Source organism: Cebus imitator, unplaced genomic scaffold (genome assembly GCF_001604975.1).
Source record: "Cebus imitator isolate Cc_AM_T3 unplaced genomic scaffold, Cebus_imitator-1.0 Scaffold290, whole genome shotgun sequence".
Classification (NCBI taxonomy): Eukaryota; Metazoa; Chordata; class Mammalia; order Primates; family Cebidae; genus Cebus; species Cebus imitator.
In genome coordinates this window covers 2,065,780-2,088,478 of record NW_016107605.1, presented here as the reverse complement: position 1 = coordinate 2,088,478, position 22,699 = coordinate 2,065,780, and the positions used below count along the sequence as shown (strand labels likewise).

Here is a 22,699-nt window from a genome sequence, read left to right as displayed (position 1 = left end):
GACTTTATAGGGACAGAGGGCCTGGGGCGGTAGGAGAGCTGACCTGGCAGGTAGTAATTGGCTAGGTTGATTGCTGGGCAGGAAGCCTGCCAGGCGGGAGCTTGTGGGACGGGAGGTTACAGGAGAGCTGGTGGGGTGGATGGTGATTGGTTCAGTGGGCCGCTGGGCGGGAAGGTTGCTGGTCTTGGGCCGGGCCAGGATAGAGTGAGATAAGGGACCCTCCCTGTGGGGGAGGAAGGGCCTCCCTTTTCGGGAATTAGGCCCTTTCCACATGGCTGGGGAACGGGGCCAAAAGTCCTCTACCAGACACCAAGCTGGAGGAATCACGTTACCTGACTTCAAATTATATTAAAAGGCTATTGTAATCAAAACAGCATGGTGCTGGTACCAAAACAGAGATATAGACCAATGGAACAGAACAGAGGCCTCAGAAAGAATACCACACAACTACAACCATCTGATCTTTGGCAAACCTGACAAAAACAATCAATGGGGAAAGGATTCCCTATTTAATAAATGGTGTTGAAAAAACCATTTATTAGAAAATAAAGAAATAAAGAGCTTTAAAGAAAGCTCATCATCACTGGTCATTACAGAAATGCAAATCAAAACCACATTGAGATACTACCTCACACCAGTTAGAATGATGATCATTAAAAAAATCAGGAGACAACAGATGCTGGAGAGGATGTGGAGAAATAGGAACACTTTCACACTGTTGGTAAGAGTGTAGATTAATTCAACCATTGTGGAAGACAGTGTGGCAATTCCTCAAGGGTCTAGACATAGAAATAGCATTTGACCCAGCAATCCCATTACTGGATATATACCCAAACATTATAAATCATTCTGTCATAAAGACACATGCACACATATGTTTATTGTGGCACTGTTCACAATAGCGAAGACTTGGAACCAACCCAAATGCCCATCAATGATAGACTGGACAAAGAAAATGTGGCACATATACACCATGGTATACTATGCAGCCATAAAATAGGATGAATTCATGTTCTTTGCAGGGACATGGATGAAACTGGAAACCATAATTCTCAGTAAACTGACACAAGAACAGAAAACCTAACACTGCATGTTCTCACTCATAAGTGGGAGTTAAACAGTGAGAACACATGGACACAGAGAGGGGAATATCATACACTGGGGCCTGTGGGGTGGGGGGCTAGGGGAGGAATGGCAGGGGATAGGGGGATTGGGGAGGGACAGCATTAGGAGAAATACCTAATGTAGTTGATAGGGTGATGGATGCAGCAAACCACCACCATGACATGTGTATACCTAGGTAGGTAACAAACCTGCACAATTTCCACATGTACCCCAGAACTTAAAGTATTTTAAAAAAAAGTATTAATGAATAAGGAATGACCCATGACTCTCAGCCAACCTCAATATTTTGGTAGTATTCAAGATGAACATATGTTATACAATACTAGTTATATTATAATATTGTACATATGTATATTTATAGATTTATAATTAGAACCATAATGTACATATAGATTTCTTAAACTTTTATTATAGAATATTTCTGACATTATCAAAGTAGAAAAAATACTGTAATGAACCTTTGTGTCCCTATCACCCAACATCAGTAATTATCAATTCACAATCCATCTTGTTTCGTCTCTGTCACACCCACTTCATTCCCTTCACATATTATTTTGAAGCAAATGCCAATCATAATATCATTGCATCTGCAAACGTACCAACCATATTTAATTTTAAATAGTTTACTTTCTGTTTGTATTTTATATATCACACATTACCCCATAGAATTAACTTAAAAAATACAAATACAATGGATGCATAATATTATTTTGTGGGGATATACTATAATTTATTTAGCAATGGCTCTATTTTTGGATATTTAGTTTGTTTCTGGATTTTAATATTACCAACAATACTGCACTGAGAATTTTTGTCCATAAATACTTATTTCAGTATCTGATTTCTTCCTTTGCATAGAGTTTCTAGAAAGGTGTCAGTAAGTAATTAAATGTATTTGAAGGCTACTGCAACAACTTCTGACTGGTGACTATACTTCAATTCTTGATACCTGATTTGAAAAGTAAACAAGGAAACTCAGTAATCTTTATACTCTCCAATCAGACAATAATGTTGTTTCAAAAATTTATGATGGATAGGCTGTCCGAAATTGTTCCATAATCCATTAAAATTAATTGTAAAATCTTTTTTTTTTTTTTTTTTGAAACGGAGTTTTGCTCTTGTTACCCAGGCTGGAGTGCAATGGCGCGATCTCGGCTCACCGCAACCTCGGCCTCCTGTGTTCAGGGAATTCTCCTGCCTCAGCCTCCTGAGTAGCTGGGATTACAGGCATGCGCCAGCATGCCCAGCTGATTTTTTGTATTTTTAGTAGAGACGGGGTTTCACCATGTTGACCAGGATGGTCTCGATTTCTTGACCTCGTGATCCACCTGCCTCGGCCTCCCAAAGTGCTGGGATTACAGGCGTGAGCCACCGCGCCCAGCCTAATTGTAAAATCTTGAGGATATTGTTTGTAGATTTAATTTGCAGTTAGTGACAATGAACGGCCAGTCTTGGTAAGTCTGTATTTTGGTGATATTCTTATGAAGCCCCATTAGTATTATCTGAACATTTTTAAAGTTTCCTGAAACATGTTACAATTCATTTTATACAATCATTCAAAATTTTTATGGTGTAAAACCCAGAAGTGATTTTCCAACTATGCTCAGTGCCATTCGGATTCTTATTAAAGTTCTGAGCTAGTTTTCAGATCCATAAGAAGACTGTGAAGAAGCAGAAAAAATCAGAAGACAATAAATGGAAATTAGTGAAGGGCTAGAAAGCAGGATCAGTAAAGATGGCTGAAGAAATTGTGTTGATTTAACCTGAAAAGGAGAAAGCTTAGGAATACGTGTGAATTACATAAGATAGTTCTTAGGGCAGTTTAAAATGTGATACATGCCTCCCAAACATTGTAAACACCAATGGGAAAATTCTAGTTTAGTTCCACTTTTTTTAAATTTAGAAGTGCCCTTTTGAATTTATTAATCTTTATTTTTTCCATTTCATTAATTTCTGATTTTATCCTTATTTCCTTCCTTCTTTTAGGGTTTACTGTTATTCTTTTTTCAATTTCTTGAGTTTTTAACATGCTTAGCACACTTATTGTCAGTCATTTTTTCAAAGTAATTTCTAACACATATACTTAAGGCTCTTTATTTTCCTCCAGGTGATATGTAGCTGTTGTCGTTTGATCTGTGTTTCTCATCTATTATCTAATTTACATAAAGATGTTTTCTTTGATCCTAATGTTATTTTGGCTAAGATATTTTGTACCTCCAAAATCAAACTGTGGAGGACCACAGCTGAGCTCCACCACTTATGTGTGCACATGTGTGGTTATTTAGCACCTTATTTCTTCTCTTTCTGCCTCATTTTGCTTATCTATGGAACAAGGGTGGTAATAGCGGTACCTACTTTATATAGTTGTTACAAGGATTAAAAGTAATAATGTATTTAAAACACTCAGAACAGTGCCCAATGCTTAGCAAGGACCATATGTGTTGCTACAATTATTTCTTTGGAACAGTTTACTGATTTCTAATGTATTATCATTGTGGTTAGAAAATGTAGGTGTATTATATTGATTCTTCATATTGAGATTGGCTTTGCTTTCTGGCTTAGCAGGTGGTCAGTAGTGTAAATGTCCTATAAATGCTTTAATCAGAATATATCTTCTATAATTGAATATGTATAATAATTCTATATTTGTTAATTAAATTAAAAAATAATTGTGTTCAAATCTGATATATTCTTACGGATATTTTATCTCCTTAATTATTTCTCAAAATTTTTAAAATTTTTATTTTATTGAGACAGAGTCTAGCTCTATTCCTCAGCCTGGAGTGCCATGACTTGATCACGCCTCACTGCAGCTTTGACCTCCTGGGCTCAAGGAATCCTCTTATCTCAGCCTCGGAGTAGCTGGGAATACAGGCACACACCCCGTGCTCGACTAATTTTTTTGTATTTTTTGTAGAGATGGAGTTTTGCCGTGTTTCCCAGGCTGGTCTTGAACTCCTGGGCTCAAGCAATCTGCTGGTCTCAGCCTCCCAAAATGCTATGATTACAGGCATGAGCCACTGCACCAGGCTATCTCCTTAATTTTAAAGTATCAAAAAGATGTGGTATAATCTCTCAGGGTGATTGTAAATTTGCCAACATGTCTTCATAATTCAGTCAGTTATTGTTTCAAATATTTGTGATTATGCTATTGAGGTCATGGAAATCAAGAATCCTAATTACTTACTGGTAAACATTCCTATTGTCTTTATCTGATGGCCTTGTATATTAGTAACCCTTGTTGGCCTAAACATCTTTTGGTCTGATAAAAAAATAATATTTTCTTTATTCTTAACTTATTGAACATTGTTTTATTTAATATCTGCTTTGTAACTCTTTTTCCGTTTCTTTTATTTGAATCTTTGTTATATTTTATAGTTTTCTCTTGAAATGGCATAAAGCTGAATTAAGAAAAGTTCTGAGAATCTCTCTGTTCAGTTTAATTGTTTTACTCTAATTTATGCATATCAATAGATTGACTTCTGTTTTCTGATTTTAATTTATAGTTATTTTCCTTTATTTTTGTTTTATAGTAAATTTATGGCAAAACGTTTGTTTAAATGCCTAAATCCTAAGTGTACATATTCTCAGTTTTGATGAATGCAGACATCCTGTAACCCATAATCTCAGAGAGTTTCAAGTTCCTTTTTCCCTCTTCTGAGCCAGGAGTGCCTCCCACCCTAGATAACCAGTATCCTCAGTTTTTCTACCATTCATTAGTTTTGCCTATTCTTATTACTTTACATTAATTGAATCACACAGCATGTTCTGTTTTGTGTAAGCCTTCTTTCACATGGTGTGACATATTTTATATTCATCTATGTCATTATATATACCAGTAGTTTGTTTCTTTTTATAGGACAGTAGTAGCATACCAGAATTTGTTTATATATTTCACTGTTTATTGACACCTGGGTGTTTCTAAGTTTTGGTTATTATAAATAAAAGTGTTATTTACATCCATACACAAGTCTTTCTGTGGAGCATACTTTTATTTCTCTTAAATAAGAACGAAATTATTTGGTCATAGGATAAGTATATTTTCAGTTTTATAAGAAATTGTCAGACTCTTTTCTGAAGCAGTTTTATCATTTTACTCTTTGACTGACTAATGTATAAGAGTTCTTGTTGCTGGAATTTTAGCTTTGGGCAGATGTGTATTGGCATCTAATGGTGGTTTAATTTGCATTCCCCTAATGACTATAATTTTGAGTATTTTTTCATGTGATTAATAACCATTTATATGTCTGTCTTTGTGTCTGTTAAAATAGTTTACCCATTTTTAAATTGGATTGTCTTATTATTGAGTTGTATTTTTTAAAATTTATTTTTATCTTTACCTGCTTTCTATTGAATTGTAAGCACTTTCATATATGGTTTTATTCATTTCTTATAAAAACCTTGGGAAATAGATATAATTATTTCCATTTTAGATATGAGGAATATGACTTATGCTGATTAAGTGACTTCTCCATATTTCTCCTGAGTAACAAATGATAGAACTCTGATACAGAATGGCTAGGATCAAAACTACATTATGCTACACATAATAAGTAGTATGGGACTTTATAGGAGAGAGGGACCCATGTGAGCTGGGATGATTAAAGATAATAAGTGGAAATGGTAGATTTTGATGAGTGACGAGTTAGAGAATTATTTATCAAGTAGCAGTATTGTGTTGTGGGATATAGAGGTTTATCAAAATACCTCTATACAAAGGATAGTTACACACCTACATGGAGTAATAATAGATCAATCAGAAAATATCCTGAAAATTATAAGATTATTTGAGGCCAGGAACTTTAACAAGTAATTATCAAGATGCTTTAGTGCATTATAAACTATGAGAACTAAAATTTTCTTCCCTGTTCTTTGAACATTACTTACAATACTAGCAGTATTCTCTACTGCTAAAATGGTTTGGTTTCCACCACTATGAATTAATAAAGTATTAATTTTGCCTAAGATACTTATTTAATGGACATTTTATTTATTTATTATTATTTTTTGAGGCAGGGTCTCACTCTGTTGCTCAGGCCAGAGTGCAGTGGTGCAATCATCGCTTACTATGGTCTCCAACTATTGGGTTCAAGCGATCCTCCCATCTCAGCCTCCCAAGTAACAAGGACTACAGGCATGGAGCACCACTCCCAGATACATTTTGTACTTTTTTTGTAGAAACAAAGTTTTGCTATATTGCCCAAGCTGGTCTTGAACTCCTGGACTCAAGTGATCCATTGGCCTCAGGCTCCCAAAGTGATTGGATTATAGGCATGCGCAACTGTGCTCAGCCTTAATGGACATTTAAAAAAATTGGGTACTACCAGTCTTGAAATAAGTTGGGTTGAGTTTGGAACCACAGGGTTAACTTGAGAAATTAGGGCACCTTCAGAATTATAGAATAGTTAAGAAGTGCATTTAAAGTTAGCTCAGTTCAGTGGATGAACTCCTAAGAGAGACTCTAGAAAAGATCCAAAGTTGTGACAGTGGTATAGGGAAAAGAATCATATAAATGTATATAGTTTAATGGGCCATAAGCAATGTTACTTTTCTTTCTTTTTTTTTTTTTTTGTATATTTAGTAATAGCCCTCTATTCCTGGTTTAAGGCAATGTAAGAATGTCTGCTGTGCACTTAGCCATCTGGTTGGTGGTTTATACTGTGAGCTAGTAAGCAGCAAAACTTGAAAGAAATACAGCTTAAGTCCTCCAGTTACCTGCATGACACCAACTTCACGTAAACTAGTGTGTCTAGTTCAACCTTTTGGTTGCTTAAAGCTTGGATTCTTTGTCAGTCTTTGCTTACTTCTTTTTTAAACTGTTCAACCTTTTGGTCACTTTAGGGCTTGAATTCTTTGTCAGTCTTTGCTTACTTCTACTATTGGATGCTTATGATTTTTTCCCTGGCATTTTGCTAAATGAGTTTATATCCTATGTGGCTGTGAGTATGCTAAAACTGAGTTCAGATTAAAGACAAGTGAGAGAGATGAGGTCTTGTTTGGGCTCCAAGCTATCTGATTTTAAAATAAAGTGATTAGAAGACTGTAGTTGTATTAGTCCATTCTCATATTGCTATGAAGAAATACCCAAGACTGGGTAATTTATAAAGGAAAGAGGTTTAATTGATTCACAGTCCCGCATTGCTGGGGGGGGGCCTCAGGAAATGTACAATCATGGTGGGACACAAAAGAGAATCAGGCAACTTCTTCACAGGGTGGCAGGACAGAGTAAGTGCTGCGACAAGGGGGAAGAGCCCCTTATAAAACCATTAGATCTCATAAGAACTCACTATCACAAGAACAGCATGGGAGAAACCACCCCCGTGATTGGATTACTCTATCTTGTCTCTCCCTGGACACATGAGGATTATGGAGATTACAATTCAAAGTGAGATTTGGATGGGGTCACAAAGTCTAACAATATCAGTAGTGTAAGAGAAGAAAGATTGACAGGCATCAATTAAGAATAACCTCACGTATTTCTTTTGTTTCCAGTGGATGTGAAATTGGCAGCCAGATAAAGCTGCCTGTTCTGTTGCTCATGGGTATTGCCATCACAGCATTTTTATAATATTGGAATTACAGTCCACTAGACTGCATGATTTGGAGAATAACACCCATTGGTTGTTGTTAATCATTGTTTTAGGAATGCTTAGATTTCTGAACCTGAGACAGGTTCATTTGAAAATAGGTTCAAATATTGACGTATTGTCTAATTTCTACATATAGATGACAGTAATTACCTTGTGGGGACTTTAGAATTTTTCTTTGTTGCTATTATCAAGGTAGTATGGTTTCTTTATGAATTCGTGTTACATATAAAAACTCAAACAATGGTAGATTTGTGAGCAAAATTAGCCCTTAGACACTCTCTTGTATTGACTTTAATGGAAGTTGCAAGAGGATAATTTGGTTGCCTACACAAGAGATAATATTCCTTTGGTGACTGCAGCTTTCTATTTCTGGGGGTCACTTATATGGAGCACATTTTTACTGCTTCTGATATTCTTTAGGAAGTTTAAGACAGCCCTTATATTAAACTTTAAATACTCCCTCTCCAAAAGTTTATCCAAGAACTAGAATGATGAACTTAATCTCTGCAACCTTGCAATTAGTGTATTAAGTACTATTTTTGGTATCACTGTGCTCTGCAAGTCATCTGGTTAATGTGTTTCCTTTTGTAGGATTTTACCAGAGCATAGCAATTGGAACACAAAATAAACATTAACAGACTTTTCTTTGTGCTTGCGTTTGGTTATAAGGAAAAGATTTTTTCTTTGCTTCCTTTATCCTTTTAAAAAGTGCTCCTTAAAATAAGAGGAATTATGATTCTTTATTTTAAAAGAGCGCCAAGTCAAGATGTGCATAGATGTGCTTATCCTAATAGATTCTCTAGAAAGTTAATGTTTAATTTTTGTAGAAGTGTGTACTCTGAAAAAGGGACAAATCAGGTTCTGTATTTTCAGCTTTTTTTGTTGTTGTTTTGACAAATACCTGTGGTGTAAATTATCCAGCTGTTCTTCCTCTGTATGGATTTTGTAGTACTCAGAGCGATTTATAGGTCTAGAGTGCAGCTGCTGAAAGTCATTTATTCTCAGTTCCGTATTAAATCCATCATATACAAATGCATTAGCATTCAGTTCAGACCTCAAAGGCATAAGATATTTTTTCCCTTTTGAGTTGTTGTCCTACAAATGTTTGTAGGATATACCAAAACAGCATCAGAAAATTATTAGTTTGATACGCACTTTTAGCAACACTGCTTTTAGCATTCCTATTTAGAGTAGTTGAAATCCACTCATTTATTGATATAAAAGGAACAGTCAGAATGAGTCATCCTGTCAACATTAACAGATTGGTAATGTTGGTAACTAGGACTTCAACTTGATCCGCTCATTTGCTGCTTCTGCCATATGTCTACGAATCAGATATGTTCACCATTTCAGAAACTTAATTATTTGCAATTTTTTTGGAGGAGCACTTGTTTGGAAATAAGTAAGGGAAATTTTTACATTTACCCTAGTTTTTCATTTGTTCTTAAAGACATCTATTCCTCCTTTAGATGAACAGGAGCTAGTTTGATTAATAATATAAACATAAAGTTTTCGGAGCTCAGTGCATGTATTGCTTGCTTATGGCATCTATAAAACACCTTCATGGTGTTCACAAAATATTGATGCCCGTTTGAAATGAACACATGCTTGATAATGATAATAATCCTCAAAAATGTATGTCTACATATTTATTCAGAGAATACGATTTTCTCATTATTATCTATTAATATAAAATAAAACATAGCTTTCATCCTTTCCTTTTTAATCCTTCTCATATACATTTTTGGACTAGTTTTTAAAATACTAAATCTAGACAAGCCACTTATTCATAAAAAATCTTTAATGACTCCAACCTTTCTGTTATATGAATTATGAAAAGGTTAACTTGACTCTCAAGGAGCCCCATGATCTTCTCTAAGACTATTTACTTTATTTATTTTTTACTACTCCCCTGAATCCACCTTATGTTCCAGCCAAAATGAATGCATTCACATGTGCCACACTGCCCTTCTCTCATGCTTTATGATACTATTTTACTCCCAGATAATTATCTATTGAGATTCAGATGTTCAAATCCTGTTTCCAACAACCATGGTTCTCAGAATGATAAAGATTTTCCTTTATTCATCTCTTTTGGAGATGATTTTTTATTTCTTAGTAGTTATTACTGCATATCTTATATTCCTTGCAAGATTATAAACTCAAAGATTTAGATATTTTAACTTTTATCCCCAACAAAGCCTTGGGCAATGTCATTTGCATATAAAATAGCTATTTAATTAATATTTGTTGTATTTAACTGGAATTTGTAGTTAGTAAAATGCTAGTTTCATCGAAGATTGAATTCAAAATGTTTAATGGTTGTTGAGAATGCTTCTGAGATGTACATTGTGGAGTCTAAGTATGGTACTGCTTATTACAAGTAATTTATACTTTATAATAATTGAGGTTCTTAAAGCACCCAATGTGACCTTATTAAAAATTCTGATTTTGAAAAACAAAAAGGCCATAGAGGGACCCACAGCTTTCTGTTTGTTTAGAGGCCAGGTCTCCCTCTGTTGCCCAGTGAAGTGGTGTGATCATAGCTCCTTGCAGCCTCGAACTCCTGGGCTCAAGCAGTTCTCCTGCCTTGGTGGCCAGCTAGCTGGGACTACAGGATGTGCTGCAACATATGGCTGATTTTTGTTTTATTTTTTAAAGTTTTTATTTTTTAGAGATGGGAGTCTTTTTATGTTACCCAGGCTGGTATCAAACTCCTGGCCTCAATCAATCCTCCTGCCTTAGCATCCCAAAATACTGACATTATAAGCATGAGCCACCATGCTTGCCCACTGTTAAATGATTGCTTTTACCAGGATACCAAACAGTATTGAGTACTTTGCTTTACTTCTCATATGAGTTTGTTTTCTGATGATTGGACTCACTATACCAAAATCAAATTCCACTTATTCACAGATTTCATTTATTTCAGATTACTCATTTTCTCTTAGAAAATTTTAATTTTTTAAGTTTGATCAAATTATTGTGGACAAAGTTTAAACATTCTAATAATGCTGAGAAGCTTAAAATGAAAAGTAGCAGTTCCTTGCTTAAACCCTCTTTACGTCCCAATTCTTTTCCAGAGACAACTATTTTTAAACTCTTGGCTCTTTCTTCTGATATTTAACTCAGTATTTGTAAAAGATAAGAGTAAGCTGCTATTTTCATTTAATTTTCACTTTTACCAAAATAGTACATATAGTAAATCAAATAATGCTATAATAAAACATAGCTATCCCATGTCCCAGCCTGTCTTCCAGTTCTCATGCCTCAGAGGCAACAATTTTAAATCTTTTGTTTCTTCTAATATTTATATTCATATTTCTAAGTATCACTCAGTATAGTGTTTTTCTTGATGTTTCACGGTCAGCTCTTTACTGATTTCCTTTGAAGATTAGGATTTCATTTTCGTATCACTTCTACATACACACACAAACACACAGAACTTCTTGTCCTTTTGATAGTTATTTTATATATTTTATTTCAGTCGGTATGAAGTGATTATGTTATTATTACTATGGATATATTTTTTACTCTGAATCACATAGTGTAAAATGGTTACAGTTTGTTTTTATCTATCTTTTTGTTTTATCCAGAGTTAATAATTGTGTTTTAATTTCTTAGTCTTCCAAGTGCCCTACTAATTTGACTTCCATGTGCCCTGTCAGTGTGATCAAACCTATTGCAATTGTCAGGATAGAGCAGATTATCTGAAGTAAAAAACATGCTTAGAATTTTAAAATCTTTCAACAAGAAAAGTTTAAGTCTTTTAAAGTTAAGATTATTCTTAATTGATAAATCATAATTGTATTACATTTATAGCATAAATTTGATATTTTGATATATGTATACAGTGTGAAATGATTAAATCAAGTTAACATATCTATTACCTCACTACTCAACTTTGTTTTGTGGTAATACATTAGAAATTTACCCTCTTAGTTATTTTGAACTATGCAATATATTGTTTTTGACTGTAGTCACCCTGCTGTGAAATAAATCTTAAAGTGTATTCTTTCTGTTTAGCTGAAACTTTGTACCCTTTGACAAGCAACTCTTCATTTCCTAGTTACCCATCCCTGCAAAGTTTAATTCCTTTTTTTTTTTTTTTTTTATAATGGTGGTTTCTCACTGTGGGACAGCTACAGATCCGCCCACAGCATCTTCTTTGAGAATTCAAAATGCTGGAGTAGCTGCTATCTAGAATATTGCCAATCTTGTGTCAGAGGGAGAAAAATGCCAACTACATGCTTGCTCTAAGGTTTCTGTGAAACATCACATTCAAACACATTTCATTGGCCAAAGGAAATCAATAGCAAATAGCCAGCCATGGATAGGGCAGTGTGGGATATCCTCCCTGGAGAGGGGTGGAACATATTTTTGAACAAAAATACAGTTTACCGTGTGCATAAGATGAAATGTAAGTTGAATTGTTTAGTGTTCTTTCTTGTCTTTTGCTTTTTCATTTTCTATAGCATCCTGTCCTTATTTTAAGATTGTAATATTAATCATTTACCTTTCTGAGGATACTTATTAAAATTTTTTGATGACTTTTTTTTGTTCTAGCATATACCTGCTTTTTCCAGTTTTAATTTGTTTTTCTCTGTTTATTTTGATCTCTCTTTTTATTGGAATTTTTTATGAAATGTTTGGTGTTTCTTGGGTGTCAGTTTATGTTTGAATGAAGCATTAAAAGTCTGATTTGGGGTTTCTAGGCCTTGTCAATTGACCTGTTTCATTTTGGAATCTTGAGGGTGTTAGGACCTAGCAGAGACTGGAGAACCTGAAGCCTGAGAATAAAGATATTTTTCTCTGGAGCAGTTCAGTTTTTCCAAGGAAGTAATCTTTGATTCCTTATCTTTGTAGAAGATACCTGGTTTCCAGTTTTTTTGCACATGAAGAGATAGAGGTTGGGGAGAAGGCATCTCATAACTCAATACATGGACATTTAGTTAATTCACTTTTTTTCCTTGTTCTCCACAGTACCTGATGTCTCTGAGTGTTGAGCTACTCTAGTTAAATTTCTCCCATTAAAAATGTGGTAATCTCTTGGTGCTGGTGTCTAGTGCAGGGAGTAGGAGAGTGGTGTGTGTGGGCATTCTGTACCCTATAGAAACAGACTTTAAATCTGGAACCTCCTTAAGGGTTCTGTGAAGTGAATCAGCTCTTTTCTTATCTTTATTCCCCTTTTAAAGTTATAGCTTCCCCTCCCTGCAAAGTAAGTTATCCATCTTTTGTTAGCATGCTCCTCGCAAATATGCTGAAAATCTGATTCAGTTAAAATTTTTATTTCTTGGTGTATGTCTATTCTTCTTTTACTATTTGAGGGAAGTCTTGGGGAAAGAGAAGATATAAAAACATATATGAGTAAGTCATAATAAATCTGTTGATAGAATTTCAAAGTAATAGAATATGAGCTTTCAACAGATCATAGCGAGGACTTTGTGATAGAAACTATAAGGATGAATAGTTGAGTCTGATTCTTTTAAAAGATGGAAATGTGGACAAAGTTGTCACAGCTCCAGAAATAGAACAGGCAAGGACTTATACTAGGTATGGCAAGTAGACCAGATGGGTGTACAGGCTTTGCTAGGTTGGGAACACAAGGAGAGCTTTCAAAGCTAGGTTGCATAGTTTGGTGATTTTATAGTATGAGAAAATCCTCTTAGAGTAGTGGCTGATTTCAAAAATTTGTCCTGGATACAAAGCCATTATATCTAATTGTTATCTTCAAAACACTTGAATTGGATTTTTCGTAGTCTTTTTTTGATGCCTTCATGTTTACTTATTTTGGAAATGCTGAATTATGGCATCATGCCGTGGAAAGGTTATCTGACTGATGAGCAATTTGGGATGTAAATTGTTATTAAGTTGCTTTTAGTCCTCAGGAGGTCAGTTTATTAGAGGGTGAACCTCTATCTCTAAAATTTCATGAATCTAGGAAGTTATGGTATCTATAATAAGAAGATAGGAAAAAACAAACACAAGATGAAGCTAGACAGGTGGGAATCTAAAATTTGCAAAATGGAAAACTTCTCCAAAGAGCAGGCATTTAATGTCTGCTCCAATTTTGTAGCTCTTACAAATTTTGGAAATGTGCTGAGGCTTTGGAGGCAGTGATTTGATTTTGAATCATGTTTATCCTACTATCTAACTGGGTAAGTTACTTAACTTCTTTGTCTTCGTTTCCTAACTATAAACAGGCGAAATAGTACCTCATATAGCTGTTCAGAGATATAGTGAGATAAAATACCTGGAACACAGTAAGCCCTTAATAGTTATTATTATAACTTCAGAAAAAATTTAATAGTGAGTTTTGCAAAGGGAAACTGAGACACAAACGACGAGGACTTAGGAGTCTGGCAGGCTTTAGTTTGAATCCCACTTCTGCTGCTTCCTACCGCCAGGGCTTTGGACTATTTACTCACCCTTTCTAAGCTTTTTCTTCTTAAAAATGGGTCCATCTGGATCAAGTTTACTAAATGAGATAAAACATGTCAGTCCGTAACCCATCATATGTCCTTAATCAACTATACCTTATTATTAATTTTTGATATCTCCTTAATATAAAATATTATAAAGTAATATAACTTCAATTCTAATTTAAATGTTACTCTTTTTTTAAAAAGGAACTTTCTTACAGATACACACACAGCAGTAAAAAAGCTAACGTTATCAAACTGCTTTATTGTCTGACACTTTTTGTATTACAATTGAGTCCCAGTAGCTTTATGACTTAAATGTAAATTTTATCTCATCAGCATTGCTTCATTTATTGGAGTTTGAAGTTCTCCTTCCCTGGGGTAGGTGTTCTTTTCGGCTCTGATTTGCTAGTTCTTCACTAACAACAGCAGAATTCTCATTACCCTTGGACCTGCCAGAAGTGGAAGTATGTGTAAATCCTCAAAGTGTAGGGTGTGAATCTGTTGGCATTTTATAGAATTTCACATCTGGTACTTCTTTTTTAGTTTGCATATCCTTTCCCTGGCATAGAAGGAAGGGTTATGAACAACATATTTACCAAGATGAAGCAGGGAGGCTGGAGAGTGGAAGAGCGAGGTCTTCTGGTATCACTGTAAATCCTTTCTTGAAGGATGAGGTGTTTTTCCTTTTTTTTTTTAATGAATAGGTGCTTGTAACAAATGATAGCAACCATTTGCCCTTGTTAATATACCCCTTGGACTATCATATCAAAGGAAAAGATTCTGCACAATTCTTCATGCTACAAATCAATGCATTAGTAACCTTTTCTCCACCTCTGACTTATATCTCTCAGAACAGGGCGAGACATACAGGAAAGTTGTTGAAAGTGATGTTTATGATGCTGGGATCTTTTTATTACAGCATCACAATAGTACTAGCTCTGAAATCACTGCAATTCCATCAGGTTATAAACTGGAGTGTTGTTTTGGGCTTCAGAGGATAATGAAGTAGATGGCTGAAACAAGAACTCGTTTGTAAAAGAAGGGTACCAGGGTCTTGCAGTGATGATTGACTAGTTTGAATAAATACTCTAGCCACTGCTTGTTATATTACCCTGGGTTTCTTGCCATCTGGCCCTGATAACCTATAGAGACCAGTTTTCTCCAAGTGCTATGTTAAAATGTTATAAAGTTTTACCCCCTTCTCCCTACTAAGTAGTTCCTATGTACGTGTAAGATGTTAATTACTTGAACTTATACAGTTCTTGCTTTTTAAATATTTTCTCATCGAAGACCGATTGAAAATAACCCGGAGTCTGTCATTTTAGAATGAGCTGTAATTTACTGGGAATCTTGCCTTTGCTGATTAGCGGTGCTATTTTTCACTTCCCCTTTGTGTTAGTTCGCATTCTCCTTTTTAACATTATCTCTTTGCTTTTGTGAAATAATTTTTTTCCTGACAAGTTTTAAATCAATTTGGGCTTTATATTGTTGTTTAATTTGTTCCTCTTTTTGTCTCTGGTAGGGATGTTTTTCTCCCCCCCTTTCCCCGCGAAGATCCACAGACAGCCCCTTCTGAAATCACAGAGGGAGTATGAGTTGTTTGTTTTTTAAAAAACTGTTTAAAGCAGTTTTGGTTTTTATGATTTGTGAAAGTACAGACTTCTCTGACATCCACAGATCCTAGACCTCTCACATTCTAGACTGCCTTTGTAAGATAACCTTATAATTTAATATTCCATCCTGAAGTCCTGTTTCTGACTAATATAAGCTGGGGAATCTCATGGTCACTAGTAATAAGCTTTCCTCCCTTTCAGAGTCTGCATTACTACCTCCAGGGGTCAGCTGCAGAGCCAGTTTATCTTCTTCTTGCATGGATGTTCTGCTTCATGACTTTTGAAAATAGTCACAGAAAAGTCAAGAAAATCACCCCTTTTGATTCTGCATATAAAATGATTTTTATGATATGGCACATAATAGGTTGAATGAGGTATCTTACTTATTGTGGGAACTAAATTACTTGAATGCCAGTACAGTATTCATTCTATTATATGTGAAAACTTGTGGCTTGTATAATAATTATTGCCTTTTCTCTTCTTTGTCTTTTCCCATTTATTTTTAGTCTAAAAATTATGAGACCATTGAAATATTAGAGATTGAGAAATTTATATCTATATTATTGTACAATATTATACAATGCATTATTAAAGTATACAGTAGTATATTTAAATGAGATGCATAGAACAGTTCTCAACATATAGTGCTACATTTGCGTTAGCTATTAGTTGATTTTTAAAAGCATACACAACTTATTTGTATAGTAGAACCCTAGCTACATACATAAATGAAAATAATCCCCAACATGAACTAGAGGGAGCATCACTGAAAATGAGACATTTTTCTCGGATACATCTTTTCTGAATTGTTTTTCTGGACCAATTACCCCTTGCTGACCATCCTGACTACTATTGTTTTGAGATTTTATATTAAATAGAGACAATAAAAATATTTTGAATAAATGTCGATATTTGAAATGACAGCCTCTTTGAGCTCTAAAAATGATTTGATTCAGGGAACAGCCGTGGATTTTTAAAGATGCTCTATATTCATAAATCTGGTGATGTTATGCAATGTGGTTCTAAGCCAGAATTAATGAGAAAGCATACCTCTGTTTCCTCTTTACTCTACTTGATTATGCATTGTATAATCAGTTTTCACATTAAGATGCCTTAATTTGTTAGTCATCGCAAAATGCCTCACTCTTGGCACCCACAGTGTTGGTATTTCTGACATACAGTTTCCCAAATGTTGTTTTTGAAGACCATTCATGTACTTTTCAAGTTTCATGGTTAATTTTAAGACCTTTTAACTCCTCGAACTCAGTTAAGTTGCAGGTGGTGTGCTTAGCATTTCTGTCCCTCTTGATTTTAAAGCTTGGCCTTTAAGTGGGTTTGGGAAGATTTAGGAAAGCTTTTGTGTTCATTTGGTAGTCTCATTATTTTAACTCACCTGTTTCCCATTGTAAACTGTGTTTGTATTCATAAATAAATAAATGGAGTTGTCAGGGTTATCCCTAAGAAAATCTTGGAGTACAGGAAACCCTCTGCTTATTAAAAACCAATACCTAAAATGACATAGGCTGATCACATGAATAACCACTGAGCCTTTCTATCAGAGCACTTGGTAACCTCAGCTTCCTTTGTCAAAGAAATGGATTTAACAATGAAAATCACACAACATGTTATGATCAAATGTTATTCATACCTGCAATGCTTGAGCTTCAAGGACGGCATCATTGGTAGGACGTTTCTTGCCTAATGGATTGGATCTACAGAAGAATCAATCTCTAGTTTTGAATGTGAGAGATATTTTGGAGTGAGGAGACTTCCTGGGCACTTAAATAACAGCTACTACATTTTTTTTCTGTGTTTAAGGGAGTCCCTAACATTATTTTGTGGAGAAAGTATTTTATGTTTGTTGCCAAATTTCTTCATTAGGATTACTTACAAAGGGAAGGCTAATTATAAAGGAATAGGAACTATCATGGTGTTTTGAGTCCTTTTCATACATAGTACTTCCATTCTGCACTGTGACTGCTTTATGTCCTCTTCCAGGTATAGTATCTTCTAACTGTGAGTTTGTATTCCTCAGAACCTAGGTTCTTGCTTACTCTTTCCTTCTCTATTATCATGCTGAATGAGAAACACCTAACCTCTGTGGTCCCACTCCCTCCAGATTATGGCTCTTAATTAGGAAATGATGCCGTTATTGGGATCACTTGTTACTTAGCACAGTGCTAATGTATATAAAATAAGCTGAGCAAATACATGTTTCTTGGTTAGTTTCTTCTTTAGGGTACTGGCATCTAGTAAAGGACTGTTGAAGAAATTATGCTTTAATCCAAGGTAATGGAGTATATTAACATATAACATATGTTGTATGATAATTATATTTTGATGATGGAACTACATGTCCTAGGCAGAACAGTAGAGGAGGTGTGTTTGGGAAAGGGGTCCTTCCAACACTATCCCAATTACACTTGATAGGGAACTGCCTGTGCTAATTGTGAAGCTACTCTATTTCACTAATAATAGGAAAGAGGCAGAATCAGAGATCAAGCTCACCTGGTATTCTCCAGGTGAGAAACTGAGAAATATTTTTGCCAATTAGGCAAAAACATAGAGGGTCACGGGAGTTAGAAGCAAGGAAGTGGGAACATAAAGTGGCGTAAAAATAGTCACAAAGTAGGCAGCAGGCAGCAACCTCAGGGACGTACATTTTACAGCGTAAGTGCTCTCACATGCCTATTATCTTACTATAATCTTTCCAAACTGTCCTTGTGATAAGTATTATTCACTCTGTAAAGTGATCCAAACTTCCAGCATAAATGATTAGCTCAGGTCTTGTTAATTTACTGGGAAGTAGGTGAGCCAAGATGGTGTTCAGATATTTTAATGCTAAATGTTTGTTTTTTTTCTTTGGATTGTTTGTTTTTACATTATATAACTTCAGGGTCAGTGTTGAGATTTGAAGTTTTAGATGTATGTTCAGAGCTTTAAGGCTGATAAAAAATTGTTGTAAAGATATGTCTCCAATCTAAAAATATGGAAAGACTAAGAGATACACTAAAAGACTGAGTATCTTGGGTTTCACTCTGCAGAATGGGTTTAGGTTCTGCAGAATGGGAACTTGCGTAATAGTAGCTGTAAGTAGCTAAAAGCTAAAAAATGAGCATTCAAAAGCAACTTTTGGAGAATGTACTTGGCCCTCCGAATCCACTGGTTTCCCATCTGTGGATTCAGCCAACTGTGGGTTGACGATATGTGGGAAAAAGGACACGATAATAAAATAATACAAAGAAAAAATATAGTACAATAATTATTTATATAGTACTTACATTATATTAGGTATTATGTGTAATCTAGAGATGATTTAAAGGATATGAGAGGAGGTATGTAGGCTTGATGCAAATACTCTGCTATTTTATGTAAAGGACTTGAGAATCTGAGAATTTTGGTATCAGTGGGGATCCTAGAAGCAATGCCCCACTAATATGAAGGACGAATATATTCTTGAGGGAATATTTGAACACCTTGAATCCCAAAACAATATTTGGCTTGAAAAATAGCATATTTAAATTACCTGTTGATGCAATGAATGATTTTACACGGAGAAAGCGACTAATTTTTAAGTTTCTTTCTCTGGGCCTTCTGTTTTCGTGGAAAGGGTTATAATAAAGTAGATATCACTTAAGGTTAAAAACAAATCAGCTAAAAGATAGATCTTGTGTTGTGTTCTTACTACAGTAAAATAAAAATTTAAAAGTGGTCTAAATGAAATGCCATGAAAGTTCTCTAGGTGTTTGCTTTTGGAAAACTATGAATTGTTACTTGAAGAAAATTTGGGTATTATGACAAGTACTTTTAAGAATCATCATTGTGGCTGGGCATGGTAACTCACACCTGTAATCCCAGCACTTTGGGAGGCTGAGGCGGGTGGATCACCTGACGTTAGGAGTTTGAGACCAGCTTGACCAATATGATGAAACCCTGTCTCTACTAAAATTATGAAAATTATCTAGATGTGGTGGCATGCACCTGTAGTCCCAGCTACTCAGGAGGCTGAGGCAGGAGAATTGCTTGACCTGGGAGATGGAGGTTGCAGTGAGCTGAGATTGTGCCACTGCATGCCAGCCTGGGTGACAGAACGAGACTCCATCTCAAAAAAATAAAAAAGAAAAAGAATAATCATTGTTGAAATGAGCAAGGAAATTCAGATCTTTGAAGAGGGATTGCATATGCAGAAGGAATAAGGAAAGGGCTTATCCTTGTTAATCTGAAGCCCAGGTGACTGGCAGATTGTCTGACACACAGTAGGCCCTTAGTAAATGTTTGGGGTATGAATGATTTCGTGAACTCTCAGGCAAGGAGTCAGTTTTGTTAAACTTTGTGATGATGTAAGGAGAGTCTAAACAGCTATTACTTTTCAGATTCTGGAAGTCATACCTGATCATTTCATGTTTTTCAGAAAAGCTTCCAGATATATTCACAGAAATTTACACAAGACGTCAATTCTTTATTCTATCTTATATTCTCTGTAATATTATTTGTTCATTATTGTTTTTGAAGAAAAAATTCAGTTTTTCTAACCCAACTTGTCTTAAAAAAGCCAAATAAGAATGAAGCAAGCTAAAACAAGACCAAAAAACCATGTACGAAATACTAGTCCACCTACTGTTTAAGAGAACTTTGTACTTGTGTTTTGTGGAGCAGAGTCAGTGTACCGGAGCATAATTATTATATACAAAATCTCACTAAGTAGATCATTAAAGTTATAAATATAAAAGAAGCACTAGCCAAGAAACACAAGGTACCACACTGTAATATTTCCCACATTATATGTAATAAGGCATTCATGTAGGAATATAATTAGAAACAAGAACACTGCTCAGGTATAATGTGAGAAAATTAATGTGTCAATGAAAACATTAGCTTTTGCCTTTCCTAGTTTAAACTGGAATTTGTGCTTTTAGCATTGCACTCTAGGAGTCTTCAGATACTTTATTCTCCAGATTATATTTTGAGTTAGAAAACCACAAACCCTGTCTTTAAGTCCCCAAGAGCCTGCTTATTCTTAAAACAACAAGCTCAGAATTATAGCTATGCAATTATCTCTCACACGTTGGTCTTAAATGCCCAGCTGTGTAAACAGCACGTGATGATTCAGGAAACTATTTAGATAACTATTGTTTGATAGTTATAAAATAATTATCTGCTATCAGAATTCTAAAATTATAAACATGCTTATTGCTGGAAACTGGTGAGATGTTTGAATTATGAGTAAGTAAGTGTTTCTATACGCATGCAATCTTAGCAAAGATGCATTTTTTTTTTAATTTAAAGGAAGACATTGATAAACAGGGTTTGCCTTTTGTAATTTTAATTTTATTTGACTAAACTTTTTCTTAACTATTTAAATTGATTTTGTTCTAAAAGCTTCACTAAAAAAAGTACCACTGGGTATTTTTAATGTGCGTGATACTGACATTTCTGCAGTTTTCCTCCCTGTATTGCTGTGCTATCTCCCTTTTTGATCTTAAATGGTCTTAATTAAAGCTTAGGTTGAATATTTTATATTGTGTTCTGTTTCTCCTTCCTGGTGGGAAAGAAATTAAATGTCTAACATCACTCAGAGACTTTTCAAAGCAATGTTAAATTCCCAGATAATTCACTCTAAGAAAATGCTAGATCATCCCATCTTATGTCATTTAATCAAACGTAAGGATAGAGATTTTAGGGAAAAAAGCAGTCATTCTTATTGGGTAATCATTCAGTTAAACCATCTAGTAATGATCAAATTCATGTGTCCCATCATCTTATGCAAATGAAGTGCTGAAGTGATGTGGTTTTTATAGTCTATATTTATTGCTATTTTAATAAGGAAAATAAATTTGATGCCCTAGTATTTTTGGACATCAAGACAGATCAAAAGAAGGCATTTGGTAAGGCAATGAAATAATTAAGTAAACAGGTCAGACTTAAGCATAATCTTGGCATACAATCAAAATAACAAGACATTGCTTCACTGGCATCAAGAGCAAGCTTCCTAGTTTAGTGAACAGTCAATGCAGTCAGAAAAAAATGTATTTATGCCAAATTAAAGAAAGAGGAAGGCACAAGAAGGGTGTGGCAAATAATGTTTTCTTAATGTTTTAATTAATTGACTTAAATCTCTAAGCTTCAATGGTCTTAGTATAATCTAGTCTAGTGACAGAGAAAGAAACATACAATTTAAGGGTCTAAGAATTTCGAAGGAGAGAAATCCATTTTCTTGCTGCAGTTCTCCCTGTCTCTCTTATCTATTATACATACTCTATGTCTATTATATTTAAGTGATTATTTCTTTGGTGGTGCTTGTTTTCAGTGGTAAGAATTCACTAAGAAAAAATCTCATGGTGTATTGCAAGAATTAGAAGCGTATTTTCTGCTGATTGATAGCTGAATGACATTAAATAAGCCATTTTTTTCTTAGATTATTAATCTATGTAATAAGCACAATATAATGAGATCAAATGAGAAAATGTATACAAAACTAAAGACCGTGAACCTCTAGTAGAAGATTTTCAGTTCTTACTGGAAAGTCTAACAGCCTAGTAGTTACACAATGGGCTCTGGAGCTAAAATACTTTGGTTTAAATCTCACCTGCACTGCTTACTAGTCTTTTAACTTGGACAGTTAATATGTTTGCACATCAGTTGCTTTATAAAATGACGATAATAATTTGCTTCCTAGGGTTATTAAAAGAATTAAAGTATTTAATATACATAAAGCTGGCATAGCAATCTTTTTTCTTTTTCCCATTTATTTTATTGCATTTTAGGTTTTGGGGTACATGTGAAGAACATGCAAAATTGTTGCATAGGTACACACGTGGCAGTGTGATTTGCTGCCTTCCTCCCCATCACCAACATCTGGCCTTTCTCCCCTTGCTATCTCTCCCCAGCTCCCCACCCCCCACCGTCCCTCCCCTATTTCCCCCCAACTGACCCCAGTGTGTAGTGC

At 34.9% G+C, this 22,699-nt stretch overlaps 1 protein-coding gene across 3 annotated transcripts in view; it reads left to right on the top strand.

Moving 5' to 3' along the window:
- Positions 1-22,699, top strand: part of CTNNA3 (catenin alpha 3) — a 1,771,160-nt gene that overhangs the window by 396,696 nt on the left and 1,351,765 nt on the right. The window lies entirely within an intron of this gene.